Genomic DNA, 21,444 nt, shown 5'->3' with positions numbered 1-21,444 from the left:
CGACCAAAGTGCTGGCAATATTCAAAGCCTTAATAATATTAAGTAAACTTGTACTCAACTTCAACAAAGATAGAGCTAGCTGAGCTACAGAATTATTAGGCTGTATTGTTTGGTAAGCGCTGTACGGTACAGCAAGTTGGGCAATGCATAAAAGACAGCAGGCACAATACCCAAGAGGTGCCAGGTCTTTTAAAAAAAAAAAAGAATCTTGATTTTTTTTCCCCCCAACTACTACTACTATGGTTAAGCAGAGCCTCCCTATAGGAACACATCTTGCCGGTGCTCCATGATCTGCACCGTCAGTCGCTTAGTTTCTGGATGGAGTTTAAGGTGTTGGTTTTGACCAATAAAGCCCTAGAGGGCTTAGGACTTACCTATTTGAGATCACATCTCTTCCCCCATGCCATGCTTCAATCACAACATGCCCCTGAGCTTGACCCTCTTTGTTATAGTTCCTATGACACTCAATCTTTGAATGTATGTCCAGGGTGTCCAGAGCCCTGGGAGGGTATCCTCTGATTTGGAGTTTCATTTGGATTTAAATCCACACGCTGTAAATTAAGCCCTTTTCAGATTGGCTACGTCTGTGCTTTGGGCTTATTTCCCTGCCACCGAGAGGGCCTCAGGCACTAGTGCACCTCGGCCCCTCCTGTTCTCTCCCTGTGGCACATATAATCTAGTCTCTTGTGGGCTATAATACTTCCGTCTAATTCTGGTTGTTGGGTTTAGTGTGCGGGCACTGGGTGGTGGTGGTAGTGACACAGGAGGTCAGACTGGTTGATCTAGTCGTCCATTCTGGCCTTAAACGCTGACCAGAAGACTGTTTTTCAATAATGATTCAGGAAGCTTCATTCTTCCATCAACCTGCTTAGTCAATTAACAAAAATCATTTGACACAGTATACAATATTAGACATTTATCCTGAAGGGGAGAGAATGAAGCTGCGATCCTGTTAATTTTCTGTACTGATTTCACTAGAATAGAACATTTTAATTGGATACAGTTCTCTAGCTTCCCAAAATAAATGTCTTGGCTTCACCTCAAAGTGTATGTTCTATGAATGCCTTGGCTTTATATCATTTTATATGCAGGAGATCATTATTAAGTTACACGCCACAGAATATCAATACTGCAATCCTTATTCATGCTTCAGTGGGACTATTGGTATGGATAAAGGGTTATTTGGCCCAGTATTATTTGCTAGCTTTGTTATCTCATGGGCATATGTAATAAATGTGAAGCTATTTTCAAACAGGCAGGTCAGATAAAATATAAATTCAATAGTTTTGGTATCTCTGGTTCATGTTAACAATAATCCACATGCAGTTCCAGCATCAGTTTTGAATTTACTTGACTATATGTATTTATTCCTCACTTCTGCCTAAGACAATCTTGAAAATAATGTTTAACCTTCTTCCTTTGCTCTTTAAATATTTATTTATCCACAAAGTATTAATCCATGTTTGGTATATTCAGATCAAGTTGGTTTTACCAAAAACAGTAAATTATCTTTTTTCAAGCATCTGCAACAGAGCACATCTATCATCTGCAACATTCACAACCATTATATGTAGTTTTTACTATATTTTTGAAGGCAGATTATTCAGTGAAAGCAAGGGAAAGCATAAAGAGCTCTAATCAGAACTGGAGGAAAGCTTGAAGGCACACTATTTCTGTCTATTTATCCTACTTATGTCAACAGACAATAGAATCTGGAGAAAAACAGTACTTATTTTCGCAAGAACAAAATTATAGTGCAAAGAAGAGATGGAGCATATAATTTTCTAATACCTTCAAGAAAGAACACACACTTCTAAAGGGAGGCTTCTAAAAGTATTCTTTGGATATCCTGCTATTGAGGTTAGCATAGGCATCAGCTTTTTACTACTTGGGTTCCCTTATAAGGCTGCCCACTTTCTGAGTGCGTCTTTACATGCCGAGGTGGCTATCCTATAACTTCTCTTTTCTAGCAACTGATGAATATTTCACCTGGTATTTTTGCCTCCATTACTCTAATGACAAGAATCCATCTAAAGAAAGGCCGTAAGGTCAGATGCTCACTTCTGCAACCACATATGGAGGGGAGCAATGTATGTGAAGCCCATTGAAATTGGGGACTGGGCAGGAGGCTACAAAATGGACTTTAAGTGTGTCCCTGCACCAGCCACCTCACTTAGCAGCTAAAAGACCCTTCTCTGCAGGAACATCATCTGATTTAGATTGCATCTATTATGGGAGTGGGGTTAAGGAGAGGTATGGAGCAGCCACTATAAGAAGCAAGCTCCCATGCAAACTAACCTAAGTTTTGTGGCATGATGCCACGTAAGATAGTGGTGTTCAATGCAATGTTCACTCCTGATCAATGGCTTTTCTGAGAGGCAAGGCAGCGAGCAGCCACAATGAGGAAGCCTGTGGCAGGACATCCAATAGGAGGTTTTTGTCTAAGTGGCAAGTGACAGATCGGGCCCTAGAACTGCTTGTGTTTATAGGATGCACATGATTAGGTCCTGATCCTGCAACCCGCTTCAGGCGGGCAGTCTCCTGCGCACACACACACACACACACACCGAGCCCCACTGAAACCAGCAAGCATGGTGGCAGGGGGTTGAAAACATAATTGTCAGTTGAAAGTTATCCACAACGAACAGTTATAAATCAGGCACTCATGCACCTGACAGAGACGGCTGGCATACAACTAATCAATATGAGGATGATACATGGTTTTCTGTTACATTATTTGTATAGCAAGAATATACCCACAATAAAAAAGCAAAACTTCAGAATAGGTTAGAAATTCAACTTGTGATCTCCTTGTAACTCTTACTCCTGCAGCCTCACTGCAGGATACACCATCCCTCTCACTAGGATCATTTGTCATCCCCAAATTATGCTCACTTTCTTCCCATTTTTGTTATCTATTGAAGTTTCCTCTTCGATTTTGGAGTGACAGTGAGCTCAAATACAGCATCATTTTGCCACCGGGATCTCAGACTTGATGAGTAGCTGCTGATCCACAGATCTGGGATTTGTTTTTGCCTATTAGAAGCAGTACACTGACCACCTCTTCAGTTTTATCCTTAAGCTCCTTTCTAGTTTCTAATCCCAAATACATAGTTTAATTCTGTCTATAAACATGCTCTGTCTCTCTACTCTGCAACCTGTGATTAACAGGACAGGGAGAAAGGCAACAGACTTGCAGTTCCTTCTAATACCGAGATGTTATTCAGAATATTGAATGGCACATTCCACTGCTACAGCAATTTGTATTCCAGACTGCCAACTGTGGGATTTATCCCCAGCTAGGTCTAGCAGAATTGACACATGCTCATTATCAAGTAAAGCATTCTAGTTGCAGAACAGGCAGAAAGTCCTGACAAATACAATGTGATTTCTGGTCGCAAACAGAGAAAAATAATAGTAGGAGCCCTGACCAAGAGAACAGCAACATGTAGAGCTGGAGACCCAAAATCCACCTCGCCTCTTAGGTCCCAGTTCCACATGCTTGATTTCACACACAAGTAGCTCCACTGAGGTCAATGGAACTAATCCTGTGTGTAAAGATAAGCATGTGCATAACTGTTGGCACAACTGGGGCCATAAGGCCTGATTCTCTACCACTGAAGTCAATGGGAGTTTTATCACCGGATCAAGTCTATATACTATTACAGGCACTATGCTACGCCCTCACCTGCTAACAAGGACACTGCACACATCAATTCAAACAGTTGAGTAATCACAATAAACTAAGACTGCGGTGAAAAGGACACAAGAATTATTATTCCTAAATGTTTGTGAAGCTGTTAAAATGTTGGCTTGTAACAGTTATGGAGTCAGCTATTTTCATATTTACTGTCCGCAATATGTCATCGTCTGTAAAGGACAACTGCTTCACTCCAATCACTGCAATGTCACGGATATTTGAAAATAATAGGTATCTGATATTTGCCTTCTTTAAATAAAAGATTTCCCCAAAATTCAGTCAACGATCATAAAAAAGTCTGTTTTAAATCTTAAATTTGCTTTTCAAGTCAGCCTTTTGCCGACTGCTGCCCTGTATGAAACGACAGAATATTTTCATCTGTTATGGCAAGCATCAATATAAAATATTTCCTCAATATTGAACCCAAGAGATCAGCATGCCGAAAAAAAAATCATCATATTTTACTAAGCTCTACTATACTCCCATACAGCATAGTATAATTTCATCCTTTGTAACGAAAGAGTAAGGGATGAAATATCCATCTGAAACCCATGAAGTGTATTTTAATGAATCTGAAATACAAATTGTAATTCTATTTGAACCATACACTGCTAGAGACCTATTCACTCTTATTGTGAGATCAGAATCTATGAGAAAGAAAAAATCCTCAATCTTCTCCCGTCATCAGATACAGTCACTCACACCAAATCAAATGAAAATAAAAACAAACAGGTTTTACATCTGAGTGAGTGTTAAAATAAAAATCTGGATTTGTGCACAGATTTAAAGCAGGATGGAATAAACCCAAAAAGCATATTATCAAAATACTGCCCCATGTGTGTTGCTAAACAGAAAAAGGGCATAAAAAAATCACTCAATAGATCTTTTTTATACCCATCTGAATATTTCAAACAATTCAGTCCTCAGAAATGAGAACAGTCACTGATCTTTTTTTGTTAAGTTACCCAAACATGACGGCATGGAACTGTACCACAATTTTCTCTCATTGATATTAGAATGACTGCTAGAGTAACATCTTCATCATGTGCAGCAAAACAGCATCATGACAAACAGAGGAACAACCAGGGACCAGAAAAAAAGGGGGTTGAACCACAGCTGATATGAATCAGCACTGCTTCATTGAAGTCAATAGGGCTATGCTGATTTACACCAGTTTAGGAGGAGACATGATATTCTAAAGTTGATATGGGCTTCCTCATCTTCCAATAGATCCCTTGCCCAAACCACACAGTAACACATCGCCCTCGTTTCAAATGATCGAATGACTGACATTTTATAGGTACCTTTCACCCAACAGTTTCAAAAATTCTATGAAAGTTGCAAACTGATTAGTACAAAACTTCTGCCCACCAGTAAAAGTCACTTCAATAGAGCTACTGAGACTTTAATATTTAGTACAGATTTGGCCCTGAACTGGCACATGCATATAAATGATTAATATTTGTTATTTGTATTATCATAGCACCTAAAAGCCGCAGTCATGGACCAGGACCCCATTGTGTTAGGTGCTGTACAAACACAGGCAGTCGCTGCCCCAAAGAATTTACAATTTAAGTGCAAGACAAGAGATTAACAACAGATACAGACTGACTGATAGGGGAACATAAGGAAATAATGGGACAGTACTGGTCACCATGATAGGCTCTGGTCTCAGTACACAAGCTGTGTAAGCACTGCCAAGCTGTGTTTTTAAAATAGACCTCACGGTAGAGGAGAGTTTTGAAGGAGGATAATGAGTTAGTTTTGAGTGTGTTTATGGGGAGCTTCTCTCAAGAGCAAGGGGCAGCATAGGAGAAAGCAAGAAGGTGTTTTTTTCAAAATTTAACAAGTGGCCAGTGGAGGCCAGCAACATGGGAGTTGACTTTCTGATATTGAATGAAAGAAGATAGGTAGAGCAGGGACAGGTCATGAAGGACCTTGAAAGTTAAGACAAGTAGCTTATATCTGATACATCAGAGAAGAGGGAGCCAGTGGAGAGATGCAAAGAAAGGTGAACTGGTCAAAGCAACAGGCTAGGAAAATGATCTTTGCTGCAATATTCTGAATGGATACGAGTGGGGCAAAATTGCCTTTGCCAAGGTCAGAGAAAGAATGTTACAGTAATGAAAACGTGAGATGATGAGAGCCTGAATGAGAGAGTTTTATCTGTGTGGATCGATAGGCAAGGCAGTATTTTAGAGACGTTATGCAGAAAGAATCTGCAAGATTTAGAGATAACCTGGATGTGAGGACATGATGATAGCTTTTTTCCATCACTGAGATAACGAGTTAGTGAGATAACAAGCTGTTTAACTGCACACAGCAACACTGCACGTTTCAGGAAAGAATGTGGACAATATTTTATCCAATTGAAACTCTAAAAGCATATTATTCAGGTGAAATTTTAATTACCCCATTTTGAATATGGCATCAGGATGAATATACCAACTTTTTCCAAGAAGTCCCATGGCACTTTTAATTCCTCCAATGTAGCAGCCAAGACACTTGTTAAAAGTATGTCATACAAGAAAATATTTTCTGTGGACTCTGAAGGAAAAACAAAACAGTAATGTGAGACTGTTCAGCTGCCATTTAGCATCACTGGGTATCTCTGGATTTACAAAGAGGATCATGGGTTTGGAGCAGCAATCTGAAGGGTTAAGGAACTAGATAACTACAGGAGCCAAACACAGCTCCCTCTCTCTTCGAGTCTCTTGAACTTCACCTCACTCCCACTTAACATGATGCAATGTATACCTTGTTTCCTTCCATACATTCATTTATATTTAGGAGGTCATTCAGTTAAGGGAGCAAAACTGGTATAATGTATATGCCATGAGGCTGTAATTGTGGAGTAACAAGACAAGTAACTGGAGGATGTTACACTATACACTGTAAGGTGAATATACTATATATATCCTTGCATTTACTTCAAAGAGAATGATGCGGATTCTTAAGCAGGCACGAATCCCAAGGAAGACTGTGTATCTAAACATCCTGTATGTGTATGAAACCTGATCCTGCAAGCTCTTAGGCAGGCAAAACTCTCAGGACCAGGTTTCTTTACTTTTAAATGGGCTTCATCACGTCACCTTCCCTTTTCTAGGCTTCACAAATTCTCCAGAAGCTGACAAATTCTCAGAGATTCCTGGCATTTCCAGAAAAGGATTTGTGTTCGTGTGTATGGCAAACTTACACAAATCCTCCAACTCACTTAAATCTCAGTTAAGGATCATTTCAGTGATAAGAAAATAGAACCCGGAGTGTATGCTCACAAATATTCCTTGAATGTGCATTTTTCACATTTTCATATATATTTTACAAATAGTAGAATATACAAGTAGCAGTGAGTTTAAAAATGTCTTACTCTCCTGTAAATAGCAAATGACAGACTGACATGCAAAATTTATTTTAACTTGCCAAATGCATTTTATACTCTCTTACTAATAGAGCGCATAGAGTGCCAGAGGAGTATTAGGGAAGATACATTCTTATCTTAACTAGTGATAGTATATCATTTACATTTTTTATTCATTAAACTTTCTGACAGTTGTATCAGATGTATTAACATTCCGATCACACTATACATCAAAGCATCATATTATTAAGTCCTCTAAAATTCACACAAATCAGTTTACAGATGACATTGATGTCTTATTGCTGTTCATTCCTCCTGGACCATTTCTAACAGTTCATTTTTTATATTTCTGCAGTGCTGAAATATGGTTCACAACAGAATCTGTCCTTTTAGTAATCACCAAAGCAAAACTTGGCAGTTGCCATATATTACACTCTTGAGGAAAATGCTAGTAATACTCAGAATTGATTGAACAGCATGGAATCGGAACGAGCTGGCAGAGAAACCATTTCACTGATTTCTAGTCAGTTTCTCTCTCTTCCCCACCCTATTTTAGGTTAGAAAACTGCTAAGTAATATCGTTATTTTGTAGCATGTGCTAAATGAACCAATTATTTATAAAGGCATTAATTTAAATAATATACAAATGAATTTATCAACGTTCCATATGAAAGGAAAAATATAAGGGATCCAACCAAATAATTTTCATTTACACACATTGCACTACAGAGTTTATGTAACAGTCCTTGGCCAGTGTACACTGACTTGTTCATTCCCAATAGATCAAAATCAGGTAGAGTCATTTTTAGTGATCATAAAAAGAAGGTAATTTGCAACAGACTGTTATGTGCCTTTAAAAGCAAGTTAAGTCTTTAAGCATGACCTAAAATGACTACCATATGGCATCACCAAACTGACAAGTGTGACAAAGTTCCTCCTCCACCTTGGTGGATCTTGTGCTTATTGGCGGATTTGCTTGCCTTGGAGCTTCACGGCAGCCCTCAGCTTGGCCGTTTTTCTGAACCCACAGTCGAGGTCGACTCCTCCTGTGTCTGACCCGGAGTTGGGAGGTTTGGGGGCAATCCGGGCCCGTCCTCTACTCCGGGTTCCAGCCCAGGGCCCTGTGGAATGCAGCTGTCTAGAGTGCTTCCTGGAACAGCTGTGCGACAGCTACAACTCCCTGGGCTACTTCCCCATGGCCTTCTCCAACAACTTCTTTATTCTCACCATAGGACCTTCCTCCTGGTGTCTGATAATGCTTGTACTCCTCAGTCCTCCAACAGTCCGTGTTCTCACTCTCAGCTCCTAGTGCCTCTTGCTCCCAGCTCCTCTCACACGCATCACAAACTGAAGTGAGCTCCTTTTTAAACCCAGGTGCCCCGATTAGCCTGCCTTAATTGATTCTAGCAGCTTCTTGATTGGCTGCAGGTGTTCTAATCAGCCTGTCTGTCTTAATTGTCTCCAGAAGGTTCCTGATTGTTCTGGAACCTTCCTTGTTACCTTACCCAGGGAAAAGGGACCTACTTAACCTGGGGCTAACACATCTGTCTTCTATTACGCTCCTGTAGTCATCTGGCCCGACCCTGTCATACAAGGTTTAATTAATTGGTCAGGATTCACTGTGTGTCTAAAGTATTGTAAATACTGTTACTCTATCATGTTATTACCATTACTCTAACTTATTAGGGGGAAAAAAAGGAAGGATGGCAAGTAGTAATTTCAATACTTGGCAAAACGCAATATTGATGTTCTATAGCATTATGATTTTAATCCAAAATTAAAAACACATCAGGATACAAAAAGAGTTCTTGAAAATGGGCACTATTAGCACTATGATAGACAAAATACCCACACAATTTTATATGCTAGGAAATAAGAAACTGGAGTGGAGGAGTGAGAATAGGGACCAGAAGCACTTTGAAGGTGTGTGTTACAATGTATGGACCAATGTATGGACCCCTCTAACCCAATGGTTAGGTTGCTAGTGTGACCACTGTCTATCCCCAGTACTGTCTCATAGATACAGCCAGACAGGGATGAACAATCCGTAACCTCGATTTGTACTTAGAGTGTAATCTCCTTGGGGTAGGGACTGTCTTTTTATTCTGTGCTGGTATAGCACTTTGCACAGTGCGGTCTGGTCCATGACTTGGGCTCCTAGGTGTTATAGTAACAATCATAATAATAAATCTTAAACCCCATCACACAATGGTCATTTGCTGCTCAGCCTGGCACTGCAAAAACTAGGGGAAAAAAGGTATAATTTTAAAACATGTTAATCCTAGTGCGTATGTCTGCATTGTAAACTGGTATCTGTGGGACTGGCTTGTGGACTCAGGATATATCTACAGTGATAAAAATCCCATGGCACCGAGTCAGAGCTTGGGTCAGCTGACACAGGCTCACAGAGCTCGGGCTGTGGGGCTATAAAATAGCATTGTAGATGTTTGAATTTGCACTGGAACGCAGGTTCTGAGCGCACTCCCCTAAAAACGGAGTGAAGATTTGGATGAAAATCACTGACATTTTTTTGCAGCAAAACATTTTTTAAAATCAGCTCTACATATTAGCTTGAATGTGTTAGCTAACATGGTTTATCCTAATGTGGACATGGCCTGTGTTTTTCAGGGAACCAGAACTGGAGCGCAACCGTTTTGCCCATGGTTCTCCTTAGCACAGTCACGGTTTGGGGGGGGGGGGAACACATGTAACCCTGAGTCAGGATTTTGCCCCAGCCTTACCAGGTACAGTAGTTTTATATTTTTAATCATGCTTGTTCATATTGCAGAGAACTGTATTTCTGCTGCCAAATCCATGCTGAAGTATTAAAGATTTTAGGTAGGGATTTAGAAACCCAAGTCCCAGTGATTTTCTATGGGACCTCTGCACCGAAATCCTGAAGGCACTTTTGAAAACCCAGCCCTCTACGAACTACAATATGCAGAACACAGAACTTCCATTTCAGAAGTCTAAATTCAAGGTCAAGGCAAATTGCAACTGATTGTAGTGGAGATGGCTCAGGAGTGACACTGACATGCTGGCTTGCTAAACTATTGTCAAAATGCCATTTTGGGAACAAGAGGCAAATTACCATCAGTGTTCCAACCACCTCCACAATCAAATAAAAACTAGTAAAACAATCGGTGTTTTAAATCCCTCAGTGTGACTTCTTAGAACAGAAATCCTATGATATTTAACTTCGCAGCAGCAAGCAGACATCTCCAAAAGAAAGACTTACAAAGACAGGAGAGAGAATCTTATTCTCATACTGTTTTTTTTTTTTAAATATGACAAAAATTGTTTTGGAATTTTTTTATTACCATATTAAGCAACACCTGGCTCCTCCGCCAGTCCTAAGAAGTGGTGATTGCAGTAGTATCTCAAATTGTGAACTTTGAATTATTCCAACAAAATAAAACATGAAATTTATCTTCATGCCTGGAAATGCACAAGATCTAGAAAACCATGCTTTTTTTAAAATAAGGGTGACTTAGTGTCCTTTTAGTAAGGAGGAAAAGGCAAACTAGGAAAAGAACTTAAGTAGAGAGATAAGACACACCCTGTTGTTATACAATTGCATGCCCATGGCATCTGAGAAGGCATTGGACATAATCTGTGGTATAAACCGTGTTTTAAAAACTATTTAAGACCCTGATCCTGAAAAAAAGGGAATCGCACGTGCAAATTTACTCACATGGATAAATGTTGTAAGTGTTTGCAGGATCGGGGCCTATCATTTCACAATGACAACAACTTGCTGCTAACTTGAAGATTACATAGATTAGATATCCATTTGGAGCCAGATTCTCAGATGGTGTAAATCAATCTGGCTCCATTGGCTTCAACAGAGCTCAGCTGGTTTAACCAGCTACAGATCAAGCTCTGTTTGTATTTCTCTTGGTACTGGGCAACTGTGCACTTATTTCTAGTCCTGGCAAGTTGCAAGATACTATGTCTTAAAATACAGGCAACTCTGATTTAGTGAAAAGTTATCTAGATAATTGAAATTCCACTAATATTATTTTTTCTTTCACTTGAAGATCTGTACAGAACAACAATGGCTTTGATTTAACAAGCAGGACAAAATACAAGTAAGCCTCAGAACAATATTCTAAAGTAACCTCTCTCTAAAAATGGGCTAAACAAAAGAGATGATGATGTATGGTTGTGTGAAGTTTTCGTAGGCACTTGTTTGAGATTTGACTCCCAAACTGCTATAAGCAGCAGCAGCCTTTCCTCTTGAACTCCACCATTTGTTAACTTTGGGGGGCAATGCTATGAGAAACACTTTTTAATAAAAGGAATACATTTTCAATTTAAGAAACCATTTAAGAAAGGAGGGAAAACTACTGCTGGTGTAAAATTGGCCACCACTTCCTAGTTTCAGAAAGATCAAAGTTTTTTGATTTAGTCGGCGTGAGCGAGAACTATTTCCTCATCCCATTCCAAAAAACCTGAGCTCCTGAAGGGTCAGGTTCAACACCACAAAATATGTCCAAGCACCCCAATGCCTTCTCCTCTGGCAGGGTTCCAATGATAGCAACAGACCAAACCCTCTCAACAGAATTGAGATTTATGGATTTTTAAGGCCAGAAGGAACCATTATGATTATGTAGTCGAACCTGCTGCATAACATAGATTAGAAAATGTCACCCCTCTTACAGGCTACTCCCACTCACTGTTACGCCATCTCATTTCCTGTTAACAGCAGTGGGTGGTTCAGCCAGGCTGCCAGCCTGTTACAGTGGGTCATTCTGTTTTAATGGGATTTTGTGGTTGCTTTAGAGATTGGGGTCCACAGTGCCTGTTGCATGAGTGACACCACACTACACTAGCCTCTCAGTAAAATTATTTTGTTCTTTTGCCAATTGCTGCGGGGCTTATGTGGAGTGACAAAGAGAAACAAGATAAATCATATATTTGTTCGCAGGCAAGGGGAGGAGTGCGCCGTGTATTTAATAAGGGTTTGGATGGTCTATTAAAACTGATTTTTTTTTTTTAAAACTCCGAAGGGCTGCCTGTTAAATTTACTAAAATTGATAATCAAGAGACAAAGCCAGGGCTGCGAAAGAACTGCATCATCTGGAGTGTTCTCAACAGCAGCATTCTTACTGGGGAATTAATATGCATGTAAACACATTAAGCAACTCAAGCTAAAATTCCGGATCTTGGAATCCAGTTATCTGTACGAGTGATATGCAGCCTTGTGGAGATGGAGACCCGCCTTGCCATGAAATGGAGCAGCAGAGAGACACAGAATAACTACAAGAGTGATGCTGTAACACCACCTTGAGGTGTCCACATCATGACTTGCATGGTCATGAAACAGTGTCCTCATGGACTTCTGCAACACTGCACTGCAATGGCAGGACATGGAGGGAACTGGGCTTGTTTAGTCTGCAGAAGAGAAGAGTGAGGTGGGATTTGATAGCAACCTTCAACTACCTGAAGGGGGGTTCCAAAGCGGATGGAGCTCGGCTGTTTTCAGTGGTGACAGATGACAGAACAAGGAGCAATAGTCTCAAGTTGCAGAGGGGGGTGGGGGTCTAGATTGGATATAAGGAAACACTATTTCACTAGGAGGGTGGTGACGCACTGGAATGGGTTACCCAGGGAGGTGATGGAATCTCCATCCTTAGAGGTTTTTAAGGCTCGGCTTGACAAAGCCCTGGCTGGGATGATTTAGTTGGTGTTGGTTCTGCTTTGTGCAGGAGGTTGGACTAGAGGACCTCCTGAGGTCTCTTCCAACCTTAATCATCTATGATTCTATGACACCACATAATGGTTCTTTTGTGGCTCATGAACAGCGTGGGCTTGGTTACACTTGCGAGTTACAGCACATTAAAGCAGCCCCGGGCACACTAGCTCACTACCCGTCCACACTGGCAAGGCACGTAGAGCGCTCTGACTACGCGGCTACAGCGCTCCTGGCACTCCACCTCGGCGAGTGGAATAATGTTTTGTGTGCCCCCGCTGGGGCACCGCAGCACCAGTGTGGACGCCCTGGTCTGTTAGTGCACTCTGATCGGCCTCCAGAAGTGTCCCACAATGCCTGTTCCAGCCACTCTGGTCGTCACTTTGAACTCTACTACCCTGCCCTCAGATGACCAACCGTCAGACCCATCCTTTCAACTCTCTGGGAATTTTGAAAATCCCATTCCTGTTTGCTCAGCAAGGCTTGGAGTGCTCTCAGTGAATCTTTCCAGGTGACCATGCCTCCAAGCGCCAGGTGATCCCCCGTAGGGAGCAATGGCGAGGTGCTGGACCTCATCAGTGTTTGAGGGGAGGAAGCTGTCCAGTCCCAGCTGTGCTCCAGCCGTAGGAATTAAGATACGTTCCGGCAGATATCAAGGGACATGATGGAAAGGGGCCATGATTGGGATGCACTGTAGTGCAGGATTAAAGTGAAGGAGCTGCAGAATGCCTACCGCAAAGCCCGCGAAGCAAACAGCCACTCCGGTGCTGCCCCCGCAACCTGCCATTTCTACAAAGAGCTGGACGCGATACTTGGGGGCGACCCCACCTTCACTCCGAGTACCACCGTGGACACTTCAGAGCCCAGTTCAACAAGGCAGGAGGAGGAGCGAAGCAGGAGAGAGGGTGCTGAGGGAGAGGAAGACACCCCGGAATCCCTAGATGCATGTAGCCAGGAGCTGTTCTCGAGCCAAGAGGAAGGTAGCCAGTCACGGCGGCCGGTGTTTGGGGAAGGACAAACACCAGAGGAGGTTCCCAGTAAGTGGCTTTTATTTTGGGAAGGAAGTTATTCGGTGCGGGCTCTTGGGGTGAGGAGGGTTAGGGCTGAATGCATGCTTAGATGCAGAATAGGGTGTTGATGTGCTCTCACATCGCGGTAATCGGCCTCAGTGATCTCTTTAAAGGTCTCATCCAGAAGCTGGGCAATGCGCTTCCGCAGGTTTCTTGGGAGAGCCACTGTGGTCCTTGTCCCAGGAAGGTTAACTCGTCAGCGTCACTGTGCCATGAGGGATGGGGGGACCATTAGTGCACACAGGCAAGCTGCATATGGGCCAGGGTGGAAGCCGCATTGCAGTAGAAGACCCTCCCTTGCTTCTCAGGTCACCCTCAGCAGCGAGATATCTTCCAGGACAAACTCCTGTGGAAAATGTGGGGAAAGTGTTCAGTATAGGGGCCCCCTACCGCTGTTGGCTCTCCCCAAGGCACAGAAACCCAGAGGACAGTACAGAGTGAAACAATCAGTCACGCTTGACCCTGTGCTTATTCACCATAACCCGTGCGTTATGTGCGCTCACTTTGGGACGGGCAAATTATGCTATTATGTAGACTGTGCTTGCCCTTAAGTATGGGGAATCATTGCCTCTGTTAAGTGTTGCATTTTGCCTTTACAGATGCAACCTTGAGACCTCAGCCGTCCGTGTTATCACCGGCCGAAAGACTCCAAAGAATCAGAAAGAGGCCACGTAGAAGCAAGGAAGACACGTTGCATGAAGTAATGCAGCATTTAAGTAATGAAAATTGAGAAGTGCAGGAGTGGCGGGACAGTGAAAGGAAGATCCGCCAGCAGAATGAGGAGCGCCGGCACAAAAGCATGGTGCTCTGGCAGCAAAGCACAGATTGGCTGATAAGCATAATGGAGCGCCAAGCGGACTCGATCCAGACGCTCGTAGCCATGCAGGTGGAGCACTACCATGCCTGACCCCCCCCGCAGCCCTTGTCCCAAAACTCTTTCCCTTGTGCCCCCATGTCACCTCCAACCCACTTTCCCCACTAGGATAGGAGAAAAATCCAAAGTGCAGAGAGTGCCCAGGGCAGAGGGAAATGTCTGGACATATACACAGCAGAGAGGTATGAAAAATGGTGAGAATTTTTTTGTGAAACGTTTCAGAAATATTTTCACACTTTTTTTGGTTAAAAATATGGAAACATTTTGACCAGCTCCATTACAAAGCCTAAGTCAACAAAGCACTGAAAGGACAGAAAAATTGTAACAGGCGGAGGTCCTGGAGCAAGAAATCTTATGCATTTTGGCTCATAACGTTCAATTAGGGGCTACACATCTCCAAAATTTTTAGTTTTCTAATGATTTTCCAGTTACAAAATAAATAGATCAGAATTGTAGCTAAAAAGTGATTGTATTGTAGTCCAGACAAACAATGGAACAGATTCTTCCACTGACTTCAGGGGAGTTATTCTTGGGAGGAACTTAGCTCAATGTGTTTGTTCAAAAGCTCTACAAAAGTTCTTGAAAAAGTCTGAAACAAAGTTTTCGAAGCCTACAATTCCTTGAGTTCTTCCATTAATATTGAAAGGACAGAGACTGTTAGGAGAAGACTGGGAGTGGAACTATTTTGTGTAAAGGTGAGTTTCTTAGGCATGCCTAGATGAACAGCTAGTGACTGGCCAGCTGGGATGTAAAAGCTACAACAGCGCACTAGCATGCCACACAGTAACTATCTGCGTGGACCATGCTACTGTGTGCTGAAGGTTTCCTAGTGTGCAGTAGCAGGGGCCATACGGACAGTTAATATGCAGCACACTAGTGCACTATAGCTTTACACCTCAGCTTGCCATGCACTCACTAACTGTTCATCTAAACAAGCCTGTAGTCCTAAAGAGAATTTCATGGAAATATTTTAGAGCTATATGGTTTCATGCTGCTGAATCAGAGATCAACAGGCATGTAGTTTAGATGGCTGCATGAACAAACTGAATTTGCAATTAACAACGGAAGACTTGAGGAAATAGTAACAGGATGGTCAAATATGTTACTGGTATTGCCGCAAAAGTGAGACTTGGATCTGCGGCAAATCCCCAACTGATTTCAGCAGTGTGATGTCAAGCACTTGGCTTTTTAATTCAACATTGGCACTAAAAGCTCAGACCCATGAGGTGCTGAATATCTTCAACTCCTACTGAAGTCAGCAGAAATGGAGGGCGCTCAGCATGTTGCAGGATCAAGGCCCAGCTCAAAAAGGGCAAAACTGACAGAATGACATGGCAGGGATATGCACCACCAAGCAGCAGCCCCTTCCTGAAAGTCACCTGCTTAAACCTCCCTTGAACAGCGCAGCCCGCCTATAGAGTTTTTAGGCCTAGGATAGTCGCACTGAATTAAAAAAAGTCATATTAAAAATGTTACTTTTAAAATCGAAGTACAAGAAAATCAGTTCCCCCTTTACATACCTGCACATAGGGTAACCAGACAGCAAGTGTGAAAAATCGGGATGGGTGGGGGGTAATATGAGCCTATATAAGAAAAAGCCCCAAATATCGGGACTGTTTCTATAAAAATCAGGACACCTGCACAAGACCCGGGTTCACCTGCTATGTTCCTGTTACAAGAACTGATAACTTCAACTGAACCTTCCCCTCCCCATCTGCACTCATGTACAGCAATCAAATCAGTTTTAAAAGATGTATTTAATGAAGATTTTCATTTCACTGCACGACTAGTAGGTTTTCTGGCTCACTATTGTGTATCTAGGCTTGTGCTTCTTTATCTTAACTCTAGGATTTCTTATAGGTTCAACCAATTTACAGTCTCTTGTTATTTGCACTTAATCGTCTTAGTATCAATTCCAAAAAATCCCTTACTGTACAATGTGATAACCACAGTTAAGTGTTGTCAAAGCAATTCCCTGGCTGCTATATCAATTGGTTAATAGCCCTGAAAACCCAAGTGCCTCAACCCACACGAAAGCCACGTCCAACATGAAAAAAAAATATAAATATAGCTCCTGCTAAACCAAATCCTCAGTGTAAGAGGACCAACAAGGCTTAGCAACAAACGGAGAATGTAAGAAAATCTGTTGAAATATACACCACCACCACTCAGCTTAGAGCAATGACACTCAATTCAGTGAGCAAAGTGAAGAGATGTTCAGGAAAAAGTCTGGATTTTTCCCCAAGCTTAATATCTGAATCAAAAAGGGCTATTTGTCATTCCACTTCCTCAACATTTAGATCAATCGGGGTTCCCACAAGCAACAACAATTAATGCAAAACATATCAATGGTTAAGAACAGACGTCGCTCCAAGCTCCAGAAACAGTAACCCAAGCCAATACACAGGAAAAAAATGAATGCTTCTGACAAGGATCAAATCCCTTTGTAGAATTTCAGTAGTAGAACTCCACAATCCACCTTGATCTAACATACTTCAAGAGCTAATTCTCAAATTCAAAGGCCTGACCTACTTCCCTAGATATCAACTGCAGCACTGCTAAAGTAGCAGCTACGCTAAGGAAGTGCTGTAATTCCCAAGGCAACTTCTTGAAAGTAATCAAGTTCCCCAAAACGTGAAACTGCATTGGATTGGTATATCTGGTGTCATGAGACGAAATGATGTATTCTGTGAATCACCTTTTGTACTCAAGCTGCCCTCAGCACTTCACACGATAATGAGCTGGTCAATGCAGAGTCAGACAAACGTGCCCACTGCCACATGCTTCCTCCCCCAGACACGTAGCTTTGCTCTGTTGATCAGTTCATGGGTGTGGGTCTATTGCCCCACTTCCTTCCTGCCCCATGTGAGAGGACTTCCATACCATGGGACTTGACAGCTCCCCCAGCCAGCCAGCCACACACACACATACAGGTAGTCACAATCTGGCCCCGAGACTGGAGTTTCTTTTCTACCTTTATCATTTGACCCCTACTGATCAGTTTTAGAAATCTTTTGTATAGGGGGCTAAGTCACACACACAGGCCAAAGGCTGATCATCTCATCCAGGGGAGGAGCACATGTTCTCGTTTGCATGAGTCAAGCAGGATTTGGCCCACTGATATAACATCTCCATGGCACTCCTTCCCAGACAGTGTTTTATTAGTAGAAGAGTTGGTCAAAAAATGGAATTCCCATCCTGTGGGAACTTTTGAGATTTCCAAATTTTGTATTGTCGTGAATCAGGATGAAAAGTAGAAATCTTAGTTTTTTGTTAAATGAAATATTTTGCTTCAGCATCATCAAAACATTTAATTTAGACTTAATTGTTTTGACTGTTATGTTACAAATTATAACAAATTACAAAAGTCAGAATAAAGTAAACATGAAATGTTTTCACTCTAACAAATGAAAAAAAATTAATAATTTACCATAGAAAATTTTGATGAACTCAATACATTCTGTGAAACGCTCACTTTTGTCAAATCAGCATTTTTCAATGGAAAAAGTGTTCCAAAGTGAAATTTCTGACCAGCTCTAATTAATAGAATTAACATAATTGAGTAATGCATTTTCTCAAATTCTGTGCCACAGATTAAACTGATTCTCAATTCTGTTTGTATAAACATTCAGAGTTGCTATGGAAATATATTAAGGACAAATTTCACATGTCCCATATTGTTTCCAACAGCAATGCACAAAAGAAAGCTCATTGCTCGAGACAACAGGTGAAGATAAATCACTTTGGAATATCTACACCTTTTGTAAAAGAGACTCTGTCCTCTATGATTTTAATTATCCTGTTACCTCACATTATCTGTTCATCCATATTATTCCATGTCACTAAAGGACTGAATAAAACAAGAGAACTGCTATATAGATGTAAGTCATGAAATATTAAAATACCATTTTAAGCACTCCCCTGTTAACAGATAAAATGTTATGAAAGAATAAATTATTTCTAAGAGGTTTCACCAGATCAATATATTTTATTTTAAAATTAATCTTAGGGTTGAAAAATACCATGCCTGCATTTGAATAAATACAGTTGAAACCTCTGGTTACTTCCTGTGTTTTTCTTAAATCTTTATGCTGAATACACATTTCTTAGGAGCAATAATTCAAAGTAATCATTAGGACCAGTTCCTGCTTGAAATATGCTTTCAAATAACTACTTCCATTTGAATGGCAATTTTGATAAAATGACATTTTTAGAAATGAGTTTAATAGGACTCAGATCTTGTCTATGCATTTTTAAATGTGTCTGTTCCCATTTGCAGGGTTTGGTGTTTTTTTGTTTTGTTTTTTGTAAATCCATGTATATTGGTTGTTATTCTTTTAACAACTATAAATGGAAAGAATATGAGATAATGAATGAGCTCTGCCTAGAGCTAAAGGAACACTATTACTTTAAAAATCATGTAATTAAGAAGTCCTTGGAAATGATGCTTGAAATATAATTTTCTTTTCACTTTTTGCATTTCTCTCATTTTGTACTTTGTACATAAAACAGTTTCATTTCTGCTTAAAGGACTGGGCTCAGCAAAGCACTTATATACATGCTCAAGTATTTTGCTGAACTAAAACCATAAATAATTTCTGGACAATTTTACTTGTAAGTTTTACAGCATTAGTATAATGCTATCATTTTTGTGTTGCAAACAACGCACAGAAACATTTCTTAACATGAAACTTTCCAGTGCAATTTTTAATTAAAGAAATTGGAAACATATCTATTGATCCTTGGTTCAGTAAAAACAAATTTGGGGCCATATATAACCTAAGGATCTGTATTTATAAGATCTTTTGTTTGCTAAAACACAAATATTTATGTACTATACCTGATATTTTCCTAATATCCTGCACAATTAAATAATTTCAGGTGTATTTTGTGTATGAAGAGATAGGCCTCAATTCAGCAAGGCCCGTAAGCATATGTTTAAAGTTAATTTATGTACTTAAGTTAGGAACTTCAATGGACGACTCGCATACTTAAAGTTCATATAGAGTCCAAGCCCAGAAAGGCTTTTTGTGAGGAGAACTAGAAAGCCTCTTCTTGGAGACTGAGTACTTTCCAACTTTTCCCTCAAAGTCTGGGTGAATGCAGCGCCGAGGTAGGCAGTGCACTATGCTCAGTCAGAGATTGATGTATAAATGAAGTCCTCCTGACCTGGGTCTGAGGCCTGGCAAAGAGATCTCTCCAACATAAGGTGTTTGACCCTAATCTTCTGGGTCTTGCTGGCCCTGCTCTTAAGGGTTGAATGAAAATTGCACTATTTGTTTCTGTATCTGTATATGTAATTGACACCTTAACAGGTTCGTTAACACCTCAGTCACTGACAAAAACCCAGAGCAGAAAAAGAAGAATCGTTTGTTAGTTCTATTGAAAACTCAACCAAATTAACTTAATTACAGGTAAAAAGACAAACCAACCTGATAACTTTCAACAAAACTAATAATAATAAAATACAATTCAACAATTCCTCAGTTAAACATATAGGGTTTGAATGCAGAATCAGGTCTATAGTTTTTAAAATGTGTGCCACGTAAAAGCTGCAGTTTATGAATAATAGAGTGTGTAACTACTCTTCACAGATGTTAGCAAACACAATGAAATACCCTGATATTGTTATTTACCAATTGCCTCTGACAAAACTTGTTTCCCTTCACTTTTTTATATTTAAATTGAGGGGGAAGTAATTTTAACAATATATTCTTATGAGTATGGTAAATCCTTTTAAATCCTCTTAAATTCACAGCATTTAAATAATTTGTAAATAGAATTTTCTCATGGCTCTGCCCTTTCCATAATATGCAATCTAATCATGCAAAATAAATCAAAAGGTAATACAGAAGACTAAAAGGCAACAATAAAAAAGGTCAGAAGGTGACCCACATTACTAGAACATACAGCTCTTGTTATGGAATTGTTGGTAGAAACGCTATAGTTAAGGTTACATTGAAATATGCACTTAAAACAGGACTAAAAATCCCTCCTGTTTCATACTTCGGTAAAATAGGATGTAGCCTCCAAATTGGCACAATAATATTTCAGAAGGCAACTGATTTTTCCATGTAATTGTTTGGTTTTTGTTTTGTTTTCAGAAAAAATATTAAATTAATTGAGATTTGCAGATTTAGTCTAGAAAACCAAGCAGTTCTAGTAATTACACTGCAAATATACCAATGGGCCAAATCTTGTTCACCTTACTCATGAGTGTAGTCTTCTTCAGCTCAAGTAAGGTAAATCGTCTTTGACCCATCATTTCTATCTGATCTAATGTGCCCAAAGATATATTGATTTATTATAAATATTTTTGTATGCTTTCTAATTAATGCATGGCAGAGGCGCTTTGCTTCAGTGTAACTTGGTTTTAGGAGCACAAGTACTGATAAGCTCTAGAGTAATTAGGAGACTGAACTGTTTTCTGAACAGATTTTTATGAGCCTGCCTCTCTCTCCCCAGCTTCCAGAGTGAGCCAATTAAATCCTCCATTTCATAACATTCTGGACCCGAATCTTCTTTCCTCTCTATTTACAGCAATGTTACTGCACTGATTTCAGTGAGGTTACTCCTGATTTATACCAGCAAAAGAGGAGAATCTAGCCTTCTGAGACAATATTTGCATTCCTGAGGCTTTACAATCCTACTTGTCTGGCAGGACAAACATCACTTATTAGCTGTGAGTTTTTATAAATGAACCCATTCTACTCACAGGTGAGTTTAAAAGAACCAGTACTGTATGGC

General features: G+C 40.5%; 1 protein-coding gene across 2 annotated transcripts in view; it reads right to left on the bottom strand.

The window, feature by feature from the left end:
* CA10 (carbonic anhydrase 10) overlaps window positions 1-21,444 on the bottom strand; it is a 335,728-nt gene that overhangs the window by 193,547 nt on the left and 120,737 nt on the right. The gene's annotated exons all lie outside the window — the stretch shown is intronic.

Source organism: Natator depressus, chromosome 14 (assembly GCF_965152275.1).
Source record: "Natator depressus isolate rNatDep1 chromosome 14, rNatDep2.hap1, whole genome shotgun sequence".
Taxonomy (NCBI): domain Eukaryota; kingdom Metazoa; phylum Chordata; order Testudines; family Cheloniidae; genus Natator; species Natator depressus.
The sequence above is the reverse complement of the archived record's forward strand: the minus strand, read 5'-3'. Positions and strand labels throughout refer to the sequence as shown.